This window comes from Lathamus discolor, chromosome Z (assembly GCF_037157495.1).
Source record: "Lathamus discolor isolate bLatDis1 chromosome Z, bLatDis1.hap1, whole genome shotgun sequence".
NCBI classification, from domain to species: domain Eukaryota; kingdom Metazoa; phylum Chordata; class Aves; order Psittaciformes; family Psittacidae; genus Lathamus; species Lathamus discolor.
In genome coordinates, this window is record NC_088909.1 from 29298149 (window position 1) to 29313243 (window position 15095).

Consider the following 15095-nt stretch of genomic DNA (forward strand, 5'->3'; position numbering starts at 1 on the left):
GGGTTTTCTTTTGTTTACAAACATCCCGAGCTACCAGGGGGGTGTTTGGGGATTTACTTTTATAGATAACATATATATAAATAAGTATATATTATGTATTATGTATATTATGTATTACATTTTATATATTACATATTACATATTGCATATTGCATATCATATATTATATATTACATTCTGTATATTATATAGAAAAGCATATATACTTTTTAAGATCTGTAAAATTATACAGTATATATATATTTTTATATATATATATAAAATATATAATTACAAGTGCAGCACACTTGTCCCCAAGCTCTCAGTGGTCTAAAACCGGGCAAGTGGGCCTCGGTGACCCTTTGCAGGCCATCAGCACCCCGAAAACCGCTTGGACTGGTCGGGAGTGCTTGTCATCCCAGTGGGTATCCCCGACAGGCTTCTCCCCGTGGGAAGAAGTTCGCAGGGCTCTCTCTTTGGTAAGCCCCCGCAGGGACAATCATGGATGACCTCTAAAAATACCCAGAGGCGGCATTTATCCCGCTAGAGGCAAGAGTGATTGGTATTCGCCCCGAAAAGGGGAAGGTTTCACAAGAGGGAAACCACCTTCCAGCCTGACACCGCAAAAAGGAAAAAGAAAAAAGGGCCCGGGGGGGGGGAGAGAAAAAATTTGCTGATCCAGATGCTGTAAGAAGTTCACTGAATGTATGAGCAGTTAACAGAGGGAATAGCGACATTGTTAGCAGAAAACATTTAATTAACAATGACTTCAGTTGATTGGGAAGATGAAAAAACCTTTTTAAATCAGTCCAGATTTACTGGACTAAGAGCAGCCAATTTATGAATATGGAGGCTGTATTGAGTCTGCCTTCTTTCAAGATGTCATATGAGGGATAATAGTATAGGTGAAGTCATTTAGTTACACTGTAGAAACTTTTATAGTCCCTTTCTTGGGAATTTAATTCAGTGCTTCTTCATTTTATTAATAACAGACTGACTCCATCAACAGCGCTCTCCATGTTTAGAGGCATGACTGCTTGAAGCAATTAGGCTCCCCAATCAGCATACTTATCCTGACCCCAGCGGCACCACTAGGTCCTTACGTGATCCACCTCTTCAAAACAGGGAGAAAGCCAGAATAAAACATGCCTCCCTCCCAAATGTCGGGGGTGGTGAAACCAACATGCAAGCGGGCTACCAAAATTTCCCCTTTGCCCTTAAGAAGCGGTGTGCGTGTAAAGAAATAAAATTAAAACCCTCTTCTCGTAGCACCCCGCTGCCCGCGTTTTCGGCAGTTCTGCCTTTTCACGCGTTTCTCACTGATACCCAGCGTTTTGTCAAACCGCTGCATAACTCCTGCCTCCCTCCCATCCCCCGCTGCCTTAGGTGGGGCTCCGTGCCAGCCGTGGGGATGTCCCGCGGTTGGGGGTGTCCCCTCGGGGAAGGGGGGATGCTCCCGTATGCTCCTAAGATGCATGTCACATCCACAGGGGGGAGAGACGAACCACCACCATGGGTGTTATTTTATTTGTGTGTGTGTGTGTGGGGGGGGTGGGGGTGGGGGTGGGGGTGGGGGGTGTCCGTAGCTGGCAGCGGGTGTCGGTTCCGGCAAGTCCCGTCCCTCTGTTCGCCCTTTAGTCCTTTTGGGTACCAACAAGCGACTTTCAAGCAGGAATCTGTGTCCTCCGCTCTGCTAAGTGGGCTTCCTTATAGGAAGGGAAAGGGGTGCAGGGATGGATGGAGGGGGAGCGGGTCTGATCCTGCCCAGCCACTCTTCCCGTACGGCACCTAACGCCCCCCCGCATAGCGAGCAGGGGTTGGCCCCGGATCAGTGGGTCTGTTCCGTGAGGAGGGGGGAAACAAAATCTTGCAAAGCCCGGAGAGGGCTTCAGGGACCTTCACATCCCTCCTCACCTCCAAAAGTCAGTATCTCAGCCACTCACGGGTACAAGGACTATTTCCCTCCCACTTTCCTGGAAGCCCGTGGAGAGGATCCGGGGCGTTCAGCAGATAGAGACATCCTACCAGAGCTCCAAAGCACCACAGAAGAAAAATCTCTATAAAACGAAATAGGCAATCAACTGAAATCTATTCTCTTTAAATAAACTGATTCCTTAGTATTTTCCCATTGTTGCTGTAAGTTGTTGTCTGTGATGTCCCCCAGGGCTCTTTCCTCTGCTCTCTGATTTGGTGTATAAAAGCAGCTCTGAATGATGGATTACTGTGTCATTGCAGCCTGCGAAGGATTAATTTGTTTCATTGATTTCTCTTTAGGCAGATTGCCAGAATTCTCTGCTTCCCACCTTTCCCCGGCATTTCCAGAACTAATAGACAGTAATAGCCTAAGACAAATCAGCTCATTCTTGTAAAAATAGAAACAGAGAATCCTGAAGTCCCTGAAAAGCCATAAAGAAGTTTTCTCCTTGTTGTGCTCTAAACCCACCAGTTCTTAAAATGAGTCCATCTTCTCCCCACTTCCCTTTTATAACTAAGGTTGCAGAGTCCTGGGGTGGAAAAGGGGGGGGCTTCTTAGTCTCAAGAGCAATTCTGTCAAGCAGTTGCATGTGAACGGTGGGCATTTGACGGTTCACAGAGAAGTGTTTTGTTCGTGCTCAGCAGCAGGGTTAGGAATCACAGAAGGACCAAGTAAACAGTTCATTCTCTCTTAAAATTACTGGGCCGCCTATAGCTAATCTATTATCGATCCATCTGCCTGTCTGGGGTATCAAGAAGAAATGCAGTTTTATGTCAGGTCCTGGAGTCACTGGTTTGATGTGGGCGGGACTGGACTCTCCGGATCAATTCGTCTGCATGTTTTTGGGATAATTCTAATTCGAAAAATTAGGCCTTGAAGCACTGTGGTGTGGTGGGAAAAGAGAGGTGGACACCCCTTTCAGAGCAGGCTATGGGAGGGTGAGTGGAGGAGACCCCACGCTGTATATAGTCTGCTGCTGCTCTTCTGCCCACAGCACTGCTCTTTTCAGACTCACTTTACTGACAGCACACATGGCCAGCTGCTCCAATCTATTTGTTTCCACAATGCAGCACTAAAAATTGTATTGATTTAGTGTTCTCAAGTTAAACTTTAGGTATAATTAGTCCTATAGTAAAAAGTAATGCTGTCATGTGCTATTGTTTTTCCAGATCAGGCTTGTGTAAAGCTGTGTCATGCTGAAACAGCAGTTTTAGATAGCACCAAGGGTAGAGAAACATTTATTCACCTCTGTATGTGCCTTGTGATGAAAGCAATTCAATAGCTACTTTTAAAGGGATGATAGATTTATCATACTGGATAGCAAAGATCCACTGTGTTGCAAACCTAGGAAATTGTAAAATTACAGCCCTATTATTATTTCTGCTTTCTGGGAGGACTTTAGCTTGCTACTTCCTATTTTAATTTACTGTAATTTCAGGTCGAATCCAAATACCAGTACTTGGGTCACAACATGATTTCCTTGATATCATGCCAGAAAATATGCCTTGCCTTGCCTGAGCAATGTTCTTGTATTTACTTGCCTGAGGTTCCTCTGCAGTGCGTAGAGCCTAACTTTTCCCTTCTCCACCTAACATAGTTTTTTAAAGGAACTTTGATATCAGTCATAAAAAAAGTCATGTGTTCACTCCTGGGAATCCCTAGGAATCCTTGCATTGTCTGGGGAAACCCCGCAGCGAAGGTTAGCCTGCAGTAAAACAAGGGTGGCTGCCTCCAGGCACGGCAGCCTGGAAAACGCTGGTATCCTGGGGAATGCTGCAAGCTTCACTTCAAAAGCTTCTCTGGTGTAACAGGGACCATTCCCGCCCCCTCCCTTTTCTGGTATAACACAGGCTCACTCTGCCTGGGATTCCCACTCCTGGTGGTTTTTCACTGTCGTGCAACTTTGAAAGGAAAGGCACAAAATACAATATTTCACATCTTTCCTGCTCAGATAGCCAAGCCCCAGGGAGGCTTGGCTTCGGATGCAGGGCCTGCCTTGCTTGGGAGCAAACACTCCCATCCCCCCTTCTCTTTCCTCCTTACCAACCTTTTTCAAGCTAACATGAGAATCCTCTTTCTCCTTTGCTAGGCACTAAAGAAAGTTTTACTCTTGGTAAATAATGATGGCAGTATTCTTGGTTTGAAAAGTTTGAGTTAGGAGCAGAGACAGACTTCCACCCCCATCCCTTGCATTTGCAATAAAACAGGCAGAATCCATCACAGACCAAACTTAAAAAGCTTAAGTGAAGCTCACATCCTTTCATCCCTGCAGGACTGGAGAGAAACAGTCTGTTAGATTAGCAAACATTAACCTCTCGCATAGTTCTGGATGTAGGATTAATGTCTACTGAAGGGACAGCTGTATGACCCTCACACATACACTAACTATGCATTAAGGCTGTCACTCTATTGATCAGGAGAAGTTTGTGTGAAGAAGCATTCCTCACCAGGGAGCAAACCAGACTAGAGCTGGGAAAAGCTATTTGTACTCTTAAGACACACTTCTGAAAAATCTCGGTTCCTGTTTCTGGCATCCATAGTTCAGATGAGCTGAAATCTGCATGCTTTCAACCTGAGGTTCTGCTGTGTACAGACCACACACAATTTCCACCTGTGACCTTGGGATTGGCTCATCCTTTGGCAAAACACAGACCTATGCCAACGCTGGGTTCACACACAGCAGAGCATTACTTGTGCTCTGTCCACATGGGGTTTTGAGTACCCAGGGGATTCTCACTGGCTGTACATTAGCATATCTACTCCCATCTAGCAAATTTGGAAGAAAGTCCTCCCTGAGAACTTCCTTTCTTACCCCTTTATCTAAGAAAAAGAAGAAATAGGCAAGGAAACTTGCTTGTCAAACTTTCTTCCCATTAAAAGATGAAAACATCATGCTATGAAAACACAGGTTGATTGTTTCCCAGGGTTTGCTGGATTAGGTACAAACACTGGGTTTGGACTCTGGTCACACCCTATTTTCATGTTAGTCTAAGTCTTCTCATAACACAGGAATTCCACAGAAGTAACAGTGGGTTCGGCGCACTTCTGAAAACAGACTTATTTTATTTGTATAAATGAAAATAAGTGTTCATTGTTTAAGCCTGTATATTAAACATTCAGGGTTTCTTGGATCCATGCAAATATTTGTATGTTAAATATTGAACTTTCCAGCCCTTGGTGGCAGCAGAAGTGGCCGTGCTGTGGGCTCCTAAGCATCCTGAAGGAAGAAAGGAGAGAGGTGCATCCCCCAGAACAAACTTGTTTGAAGCCTACGTGCCTGGTGGGCTAGCCCAGTGGAGACAGTGACCAGCTGTGTAGTCCGTGGTGTCCCCTACAGAGCCTTCAACCAGTGTTAGGTGCCTTCTGAAGGCAGTTGAGAGAAAACATGTGATGAGATGAAGCCAGTTCCTTTTTACCCAAGTCTGCTGTGGCTGTGGCGTGTACTGAGAAGATGAGCTCTTTGAAATAAGTTTGCAGACAGATGTGTCCCGTACAGATAGTCCTACCTAGTCCTTGTTAACATACAAAGCAGAGCAGAACCATGCACTGCATAAAATAATACACTTTGTTTAATTGTCCCTGTGAGCCACACATGTGGCTGGAGAGAAAGGTCTTGCAGGCAATGTTCTGGGCGCCTGTTGGGCTTGGTGGTCTGCAAGAAGTTGCACATTTGTTCTGCTGGAGTGGCACAGACTGGGTCCAGAGCAGCTGCTGAGAGTAGGGGCAGTGTGCTAGAGCCGAGTTGTCAGGAGCTTCTTTCTAGGGGGATGAGGAAAGGACAAAGAGAACTCCAATACCCCTTGGGCAGAGGGGACACCCAAGCTGCTACTTGCAACAACCAAGCCAAAATCATGGAATCATAGAATCAGAGTAAGGTTTGGGTTGGAAGGGATGTTAAAGCTCGTCCAGTTCCAGCCCCCAAAGCCATAGTCAAGGACACCTTCCACTAGACCAGGTTACTCCAAGCCCCATCCAACCTGGCCTTGGACACATCAATAGTTCTGCTCCTTCTGCCCTGGTCTCTGCACAAGAGAGGTGTTGTCCTCATCCCATGATGGTCAGAAATAAGGTATCTTCCCAGAGCTGTACTGTCCCCACAGATGAAATTCTGTGTTTTGGCCCTCTCCTATAAAGGATTCCTGCTTTAAATAGTTTGTGTAAATAAACATTGACAATATCCTTGACCACTGCCAGGGATGGGGCAGCCATGGCTTCTCTGGGCAATCTGTGCCAGGGCCTCACCACCCTCACAGGAAAAAACTTGCTGAGACCTTGTCTCAATCTCCCCTCTGTCAGGTTAAAGCCATTTCCCCTTTTCCTGTCCCTATGGGCCTGGCAAGCTTGCAGAGGGACCACCACAGGCACAGCCTCTGCTCAGTGCAGTGATGAGCCTTGTCCTTTACAGGGAGTTGAAGCTTTTACCCAAAGAATGGTTTTGGCAATAGTTATGTGGCCCAGCAGCTCGCGACTTGTGTAGTCTGCTCTCCAGCGTTGAATAATACATCAGAAGGAGCTGCAGCATATGCAGTGGTGTGGAGTCTGTGCTGGTAACTGACTAAGCTGTGAACTGGCCAAAAATTGTCCCATAGGGCAGTTTCCAAAGGAAACGCTGATTTGCCAGAAGAGTCTTTTACCGGAATATATTGATTTAATCAGCTCTTTAAATAAGGGAGCACCAAAACTCTTTGCTAGAGCAGTCCTGAAATATTATTCATCACTTCAAGTTCATATTATAAGAGAAGCAAGGCAAAAGCAAGAGCAGCTGTTTTAAAATAAAATCTTCTGGCTGAGGTGTTTTGACTGCTTTTAACAGTGCTTGCTGACAAATTGCAAGGGTCTTGGACTTTGCTCTGAGGTGCTAGAGCGCTGAAACCCTGTAGTTCTGGAAGATGCAAATATTGGCTTTGGTCAGCTCCAGCTGACTGGTATAAGGAAAAACAACGCATGGGGAAGAGAAACAAAGCTGTCTCCTCTGTTGGGCACAATGGGGATTTATGTCTTCCTAAGGCTGGATCTATCTCTTTATATATTTTGTATAAGACAACTATTAGGCCCTGAGCCCAACTTCTGGATAGTATTAAAGGCAAGATCCTGACTGAAAAGGTAAACATTCAGTCAGACCTCTGACACAGTTTATTTTTTGTGTGCTCAGCAGTGGGGAGCAGCTTTTTTTTTTTTGCTGTTATTATTGAGGGTCATTTGTAGCTGTGTGTTTGTGTAGGCAGGGAGCTGCTGGATACGTGAAAGCTGGAGGGGAAGAGGTGGTGGGCATCAGTCCTGTCATTCTCAGCTCACCTGTAAGCCATTTAGCTCAAATGGCCAAATGAAGGGTTAGAAAAATACTGGTACACCAAGGTGGCCAAAAACTGGACAAAATCACTTCTCTGGAAATGTGTTCTCCTAGCAAGTGATTTGGTTTTCCCATCTAATTAATTTGTTTTTACTTCACCTAGAAATTTGAGGTTGCTTACTGCATAGAGTGGCATTCAAGTGGTTAACACTCAGGCACTTCTGAAACAATACTTGTAAAGGAAGTATGGTCTCTTGCCCCCCCATTAACCTCTGCTATTACTAGGCTTTTATACCAGCAATAGTAAAATTCACCTCCCTGCTGTATATGTTGATGTATTGAAGATCAAAGTTCTATAGTTTATAAAACCATGGAAAATAGAACATTACTTAATCTGCTTGTTTAGTTAGAACTCAGTGTTCAATAAGTAACAAATTTCTGGTTGTCCACAAAGGGCATGAATGAAAACATCAAATGAACGAGCAGACATTTCTTAATTTAGATTTTATAGCCATTGCTGTATTGACACTCTATTTTTTATGAGTGTAAAATGTTAAAAGTATGTAGCTCACCACATCAGTGCCTCATTACTACTATCACAGGCAGCGTATTAAAAAGGATGGCATCTGACATAGTTCCAGTGCTTTACACAGCTATTAAAATTAACTGCACCAGCCGTTTATTTCAATTTACACTATGTTAAACAGTGTTAAAGAAACACAGTTGTGCCTCTAAGCAGCTCTTTGGCTTTACTGTATTCCAGTATACCAGGAAGACCACCACTGGTAAACCATGCATGTGTGCTGGGGGAGATCATGGCTGTGGAAGGGAAGCATGCCAGCCTCATCTTACAATCCACTGATTTTTAACATGATAACCATAACATATGTGTACAAGGTTGTGACTGGAAAATGATCCCTCTCGGACATACTTTTCTAGAGAGCTCAACATGAACATTGTTGACCAACTGCTGTGGTGATGTGGTCACCCTTCAGCTGGAAAATCTGACAGTGACTTTGGCTGGAAAAAGTTTGTGCATCGAGTTAACATTGTATACTAGAATAACGTTTCCTTAGACCGTCTGTATTTCATTTTTTGTTCTTTCTAAGCCCTTTTTTTAAAATGACATTAGCAGGCATCATTTGCATTAAAAGTAACTGTGATACCTCTCTATCAAATCTGTATTTATTGTCTGTGTAATGTTTTCTGGATTTTCACTAGCATTTGAATAGTAAAGACAAAGGTATTTCCACATTTTATTATGCTTTTCATAACTTTTCTCAGCTTAATTAACAGAGACAAATTTATCTTATCATTCTTGCCTTTTCAGTTTTCAAGTTTCCTGTCTCATCCACTGACACAATAGCACCCTGTCTGGGCTACAAGCATTTCCATAGTTTTAAGTTCAGAATGCTGTGCTCTTACTGGAAACACAAAAAAAAAAAATCCCAGGACATGAGTTTTGCAACTGGTTGTGCTTCAATTGTAGTTTATATTTGATTCGATATTGTCCCTTTGAAATGACAACAGATTTAAATAAGATGTAAATAGCAGGTAGTGACCCCTTGGGATCATTGTAAAATAGCATGAGAATGCTTGTAACAGTAGGAGTAGTGTTCTGGCTATATTCCAATTTGGCTAACTACATCTTGTTTTTTTAGATTCAGGTTTATTTGTGAGCTTGATCTAAAGCCTTCTGAAATAACTATTTTCCCATTGCACATTCCATTCTGATCCTGGACTGGTTGTTTTTCACTGCTAGGTGAAGCTATGTCTATGTCTTGCTTACTTTTTTTTTTTTTTAAATAAAGAAGCAACCTTTGGTTCTACTGGGAAAGTATCAACCTTGCGTCTGGATGGCAAATAAACAATCAGTAAAATCCTTAAAATCCTTCTGGTTAAAATATCGCCAAAATATATAATACATTTAATTTTACCTTTTAAAGTTTCTTTCTTTGTCATATATACCCCACACCATGTAAAAAAAAAAAAAAAAATAAAAAATAATGACACTACTTAAATGTAAGTGGAAAGAGGCAGAATCTTTTGATGGACCTCCTCTGTAGGTAGGGGGAAATGCTAAGAATAAAGTAGCTCACAGTGTGGATGCATAAATAATTTAAAAATCACATCATTGTCCTATTCAGACACCAGGATATTAAAAAAATTATATATATTTACAATATGAGATAAGGTGAGAGATAAGAATACTACAGCAAACAATGAGTTAAAATTCCAGCATAAGAGAAATCTGCGGTTAAGGGTCTTTCTGTGTAATGCTAGCTGTGTGGTTCAGAAGTTTTGTTTTGCAGCAAAAGCCTGAAAAAGGAACTAAACATTAGAAGTCTGCACTTTTGAATATAATTAACACATATTAAGCTACAGCTTCTGCACAATTTTATATATAGGGTGGTGGTTTCTTGTTTCCAGCTTTGTCTAGAGCTATCTATCTGATTCTGTCAGATTACTGGTAAAAATACAGAATTGGAGGTCACATCTTATTAGATAATCATACAGTGTAAAGATGCTTCTCAGCTACAGAAAGAGGGTGAAGCAGCTGCTCTTTAACAGATGCCACACTATATGAATTATGTCATTTCCATAGTTACAAAACAACTTGAGAAAATGTACTATAACAATATGACGTATGCTAGGATTGATTACCCCCAAAATCCTTTCAAGAGGAAAAATGGGGAGGGAGGACTGGGAGGGGAGAAAATCTGTTTCTATCCAAGCTTCACATCCTAAAGTTTTCGCTTCTGTGGAGGAAAACCTGACATTCAGCTGTTACATCGGGTGGTCACTTCATTTGTGTATTCATTATGAACATTAAACAGTCAAATATATTGCTTCCAGTAAATATGAATAGTTTAATTTGTTCTGCTGAGAGAGAGACAACTATCAGAAATAGCAATAAAAGTCACATAATGAAATAAGAATACTAGAAAATCCAAGGATTTTAGTACAGTCCATTATTCATTCAATTCCTGGCAGCCTTTATGATTACAAATCACTTGATTGACTAACTAGACATTCTCAAAGTGAATTATGAATCAGGTTCATTTTTCCTGGTTGAGAGTTGGTACATGTTGTAACTCTTCCACTTTGTGATATATCAAGTTCTTGTAACAGTAATAAGAGATATAATCAACTCTTTATTTCAGGACAAATAAATTGCCTTTTCAAAAATGAAATGTGGTTGCTAACATTTTAACAGTGTGCAGTGTAATTCCTTTCCTGCTATTCTCGAAGTGCAATCTGCTGTGATGACATAACTTCTGAGTATTTGACTTTGCTGAAATGATATTAAGAGCCTCACACCCTCGGTCTGTGCATGCTGACCTCAGTGAGAATTTGGTGCTGTGGCTGAGATCAGTGAGGGATCCCTTTCCATGCTGAAAACGAGCCTCAGACACCTAAACCCTGGGCCACAATTTGCCCTTTTGTGCCTGGGCCTGATCTCAGCTTGGGAACGCCGAACAGTTTAAAAGCTGTTTAAGTTTACTTTGAAAAAAAAAAAGAAGAAAAATAATAAAATTAATCTCTTCTAGTGTGCTTGACCCTCAAGTCCTCTTGCATGAAAAACTCCTTCAGGCTTTTGTGGAAATTATGCAAAAAGAATGACTGGCAGGCTGGGTTGGGACTTATTTGTAGAACAAATGCACAATCAGATCCCAAATCCCCCTAGAATAGGTTTAGTGTGAGGTGCATTTCACCTTCAAATGGTCTCTCGGGAAACAAAATATACAAAAAAGAAAATAAAAAAGAGCAGGCTGAGGCTGCTTGAAATCTGTGCTAGTGTCCGGGCTGAAAACTACCATGAACAGCATTTATGCTTCGCATCTGCGTGTCAGACGTGGCCAAGACTGCTGGTTTGGCTTCCTTGAGCGGCTTTGGGTCCTAGCCAGCAGAGCCAGCTTCTGTGTGGGGTGACACGGGCTGTGAGTACCCGACATACTGTTGGGTCTGAAGGACAGGGCACCCCAAGTCCTCTGGTACATGTGCCAAAGCAGTGCATCTTCCCACATGCCCTTCTCTGCAACAGCCTCAATGCAGTTCCCGGTTTTGCAGGGAGGAGAGGATTTTTCTTCTAGTGTCCTGGTGTTTGGGTGCTTATTTTGGCTCTGTTGAAGGGACAGGCTGATACTCAGTGGGTTCACTTTATTTATAGAACAATTTCAAAGACTTTAATAGCCTCCCAAGTACAAAAGCATGTTTCTGAAGCAGGATCTTGTGGAAGAAAAGACGTATTACCACTTTGGTTTTTGGAAAACCTTAATATGGTCATTCATTTTAGAAACAATTGTTATAGACTTCAGATTTATTCCTTATTCTTCTATCTCATTTCTAATCTTCTAATAACCCTAATTAAATGCTGAGTAGTTTAGAATATTATTAAATAGCTTTCATAGGATTTTTTTTAATTTTATTTCTGATTACATCATGAGTACAGATTATTGAATATTCCATTCATTTAAAAATTATGATTAAGAGGATAATCCCCCAAAAGATGTTTGCAACAATTTCACTAAGCTGTATTAATTGAGTTAGGGGATAAGAAATGAGATTTAAAGGGTGTGCAAGGGGTAAAATCGGGTTTTTAAATCAAGTGGATTATGAAATTGGTCAGTTTTTAAATCAAGTGGATTATGAAATTAGTCAGAATGGAGGAGGTGGTGGGTCAAAACCTGAATGCACGGTTTGAATAAAAAATTCACTTACCTTTAGGCCATGTGCCTGTCTTTCACAGAAATGGTGTTGCAGTGGCGCCTGATGTAATGTGGTTAAACACTAAAGGTAAAAAGCGCTAGTTATGATCAACAGACCACATGTTGCTCATCATCAGGCAAATGTGTGCAACATGAAATGACATGGAAAAGACTGCTCAAGAGTTACTGCATTTGACAGCATTGTGTCCCTGATGTGCTGAAGTGCACCAGAGCAGCTTCCAGCATACCTGTGTCCCAGAGGCTGGGATCATTGTCCAAAGCGATGCATTGGGCAGCACTCGGACAGCAATGTTTTTGTTGCATTTGGTTCAAGGTGTTGAGCTTGGACCTTTCCAGCATTGTTTCCCTGTACTTACACTTGTTTATAACTTACTAGTTGCCACCATGGCATGAATTTTGTTAGGTTATGTTTAGTAATTCTCCGAAATGTTTATTGGGATTTGATTATTGCAGCTTTTCTGGTGACCACTTTTTTTTTCGTGGCTATCTACCTCTTCCTCACAATAGAATTACAGACCGGTTTGGGTTGGAAGGGACGTTAAAGCTCATCCAGTTCCAACCTCCTGCCACGAGCAGGGACACCTTCCACTAGATCAGGTTGCTCCATGTCCCATCCGACCTGGCCTTGAGCACTGCCAGGGATAAGGCTGCTCCAGCTTCTCTGGGCAACCTGTGCCAGGGCCTCACTGCCCTCACAAAGAAGAACTTCTTGCTAAGATCTCATCTCAATCTCCTCCCTGTCAGGTTAAAGCCATTCCCCCTTGTTCTAGCGCCCCAGGCCCTTGTCCAAAGCCCCTCTTCAGGTTTCTTGAAACCCCTTTAGGTACTGGCAGCTGCTCTAAGGTCTTCTTGGAACCTTCTCTTCTCCAGGCTGAACAAGCCCAAACCATGCTCACCAGATCTTGTAAGAGAACCATAACTCTAACATGTCTGGAATCCAGCCAAGATATTTTTAATTGCGTTCCTTAAACTCTGCATGAGTAACTGGAGACACTGGCATACTAGTGGAATTTCTGGAGTCATCATTACATGGGAATTACAGCACCCTTTGCTGTTCCCTACTGGGGCCATGAGAGGAAACCAGTGCCAGTGAAATTGAGACTGGGAAGAAAAAAAGACAGGAAAGCAAACGAAGAACTTAAGATACTGGGAAGCGATGATGAAGGCTGGATGCCTTTGGTTAATGGACGGACAAATGCAGCCTAGTAAAACAGGCTAATCCACACAAGCAACATCAGAGAGGTTATCACATGCATATCACTGCCACATGGGTTTCTTACACTTACTCTAGCATCACCTGGGAATTGAAGGAATCTTTGGAAGAGCAGGATAAATCTCTGCCCATGAGCTATGGACACCGGAAGGGTGGCACATGCTGCCTCTTTCTCTTGTATATCTACTAGTTTCACAAGGTTTGTACTGATTCAGGGCAGAAGGGATGATCTAAAACCATCATACCTCCCCATGAAGCTAGGGAGAGGCTGACAGTGAAGAAACAGCTCTTAAACCCCAGAAATAAAAGTATGACATTAATTTGAATTTGATCAAGAAGAATAAAATACGGTAATGGCTGATGGAAACATTAGATTTGTAGTCTCAGCTATGCAGGTTGGGATTTAATCTGTTCAGATTTTTTTCTTCCAATCTTAACAGCTTTAATTATTTTTACAAAGGGAAAAAATAAATTCAATACATTCTTACACACTATTAATAAAAAAAATCAAGTATCATTGATATTTGAAAACAGAAATCATAAAGAACATATTGCATTCACACCAACTACATATCAAGCAGAATGTTAATAACATTAACCTTTACTCTATCAGATATTTTCAAGAAATACCACTATATTTTTTGCAACGGCTTATATCTGTCATTTAACTGACATGTGATCTTTGCTAAGTTTGCCAAATCACTGAGGCCTGAATACCATTCAGCAATGTTAATTTTGTTTTCCTATTCCAGCCTTTACACAATTATTCTCATGGCAATCATTCTAGCCTTGAGTATAAATAATACTTCAAGTGGTTTGTTGATATCCAGAAAATGATGTGTATCTACATTAAGAGATTCTGGAATCTAATGGGAGAACCATGCATATTATTAAGCTGAAATGCCTATTTCTTTCCTCCCAGATGGGAAGTAGTACAGGGTAGTGCCATGGCATATGCATTAATTTTATTCCTTCCGCAAATTTTAGCACATATTATTTTTGCAGATTTTGAGTCTTTGCCTCCTATCAAATATCCAGGAGATTTAAATAGGATTTTGCTGCCGAGTAGATCTCAATCTTAACACTTAGGACCCTGGATAATTCCCACGTGAACTGAGGAAGAAGAGCATAGGAGCAGTTCTGCTCTGGAGAAGAGTAAAAGGAGAAATGATAGTTTGGTAGGAGAAATCCTTGAGGATTAACAGAGGCAAAAAGAGAGACAAAGAGTAATTTGCCTGGCTCCCATATTTCAGTCGTACTGATTGAACATGCTTGCTCTGAAGGTTCTAGCAATAAATAAAGAACACATTTAGAATGAGGGGCATTACAACCAAAGAATAACGAAAAACATAAATCACAGTATCTGCCCATCAGTCTTGTTACCCTATTAATACAAATACTCTTCTATTTAAAAATTAGTCTGTAGCAGATTTCTTCCTAAACCTGTGGGTTTTTTTAGGACATTATCCTCCACAATTTTTATTTCATATTACTTGCTTTTTTTTTAATGCCAGGCCTCTTCTTCCTTTTTCTTTCCTTTCGGTCCAGTGGGGCTTTTTTTTTTTTTTTCTCAGGACCTGAAAAAGAGGAAGGAGCACCCTGTATCACATGCTGAATGTTTATGTGGGAGTGAGCAGTGTGGGAGCATTAACTCTAGCTTTTGATAGATACACTAAAGGCCAAGTTTAAAATCAGTACTGTTGACGTTAACAGATGTACAAGCCCAGTGGGGCCTCAGCTGGAAAGGCTGATAGTCTGAGGAGGCACAAAATAGTGCGAAATGAGGGTTGGACTTACGTGATCACTGTTTGTACTGCTTTACATTTTGGGTTCCTGTTACTTGGTCGTATACATTTGGACTTCACAGCCTGTGTCCGTTACTTATAAGGAGTTTTAAGTCAACATTGT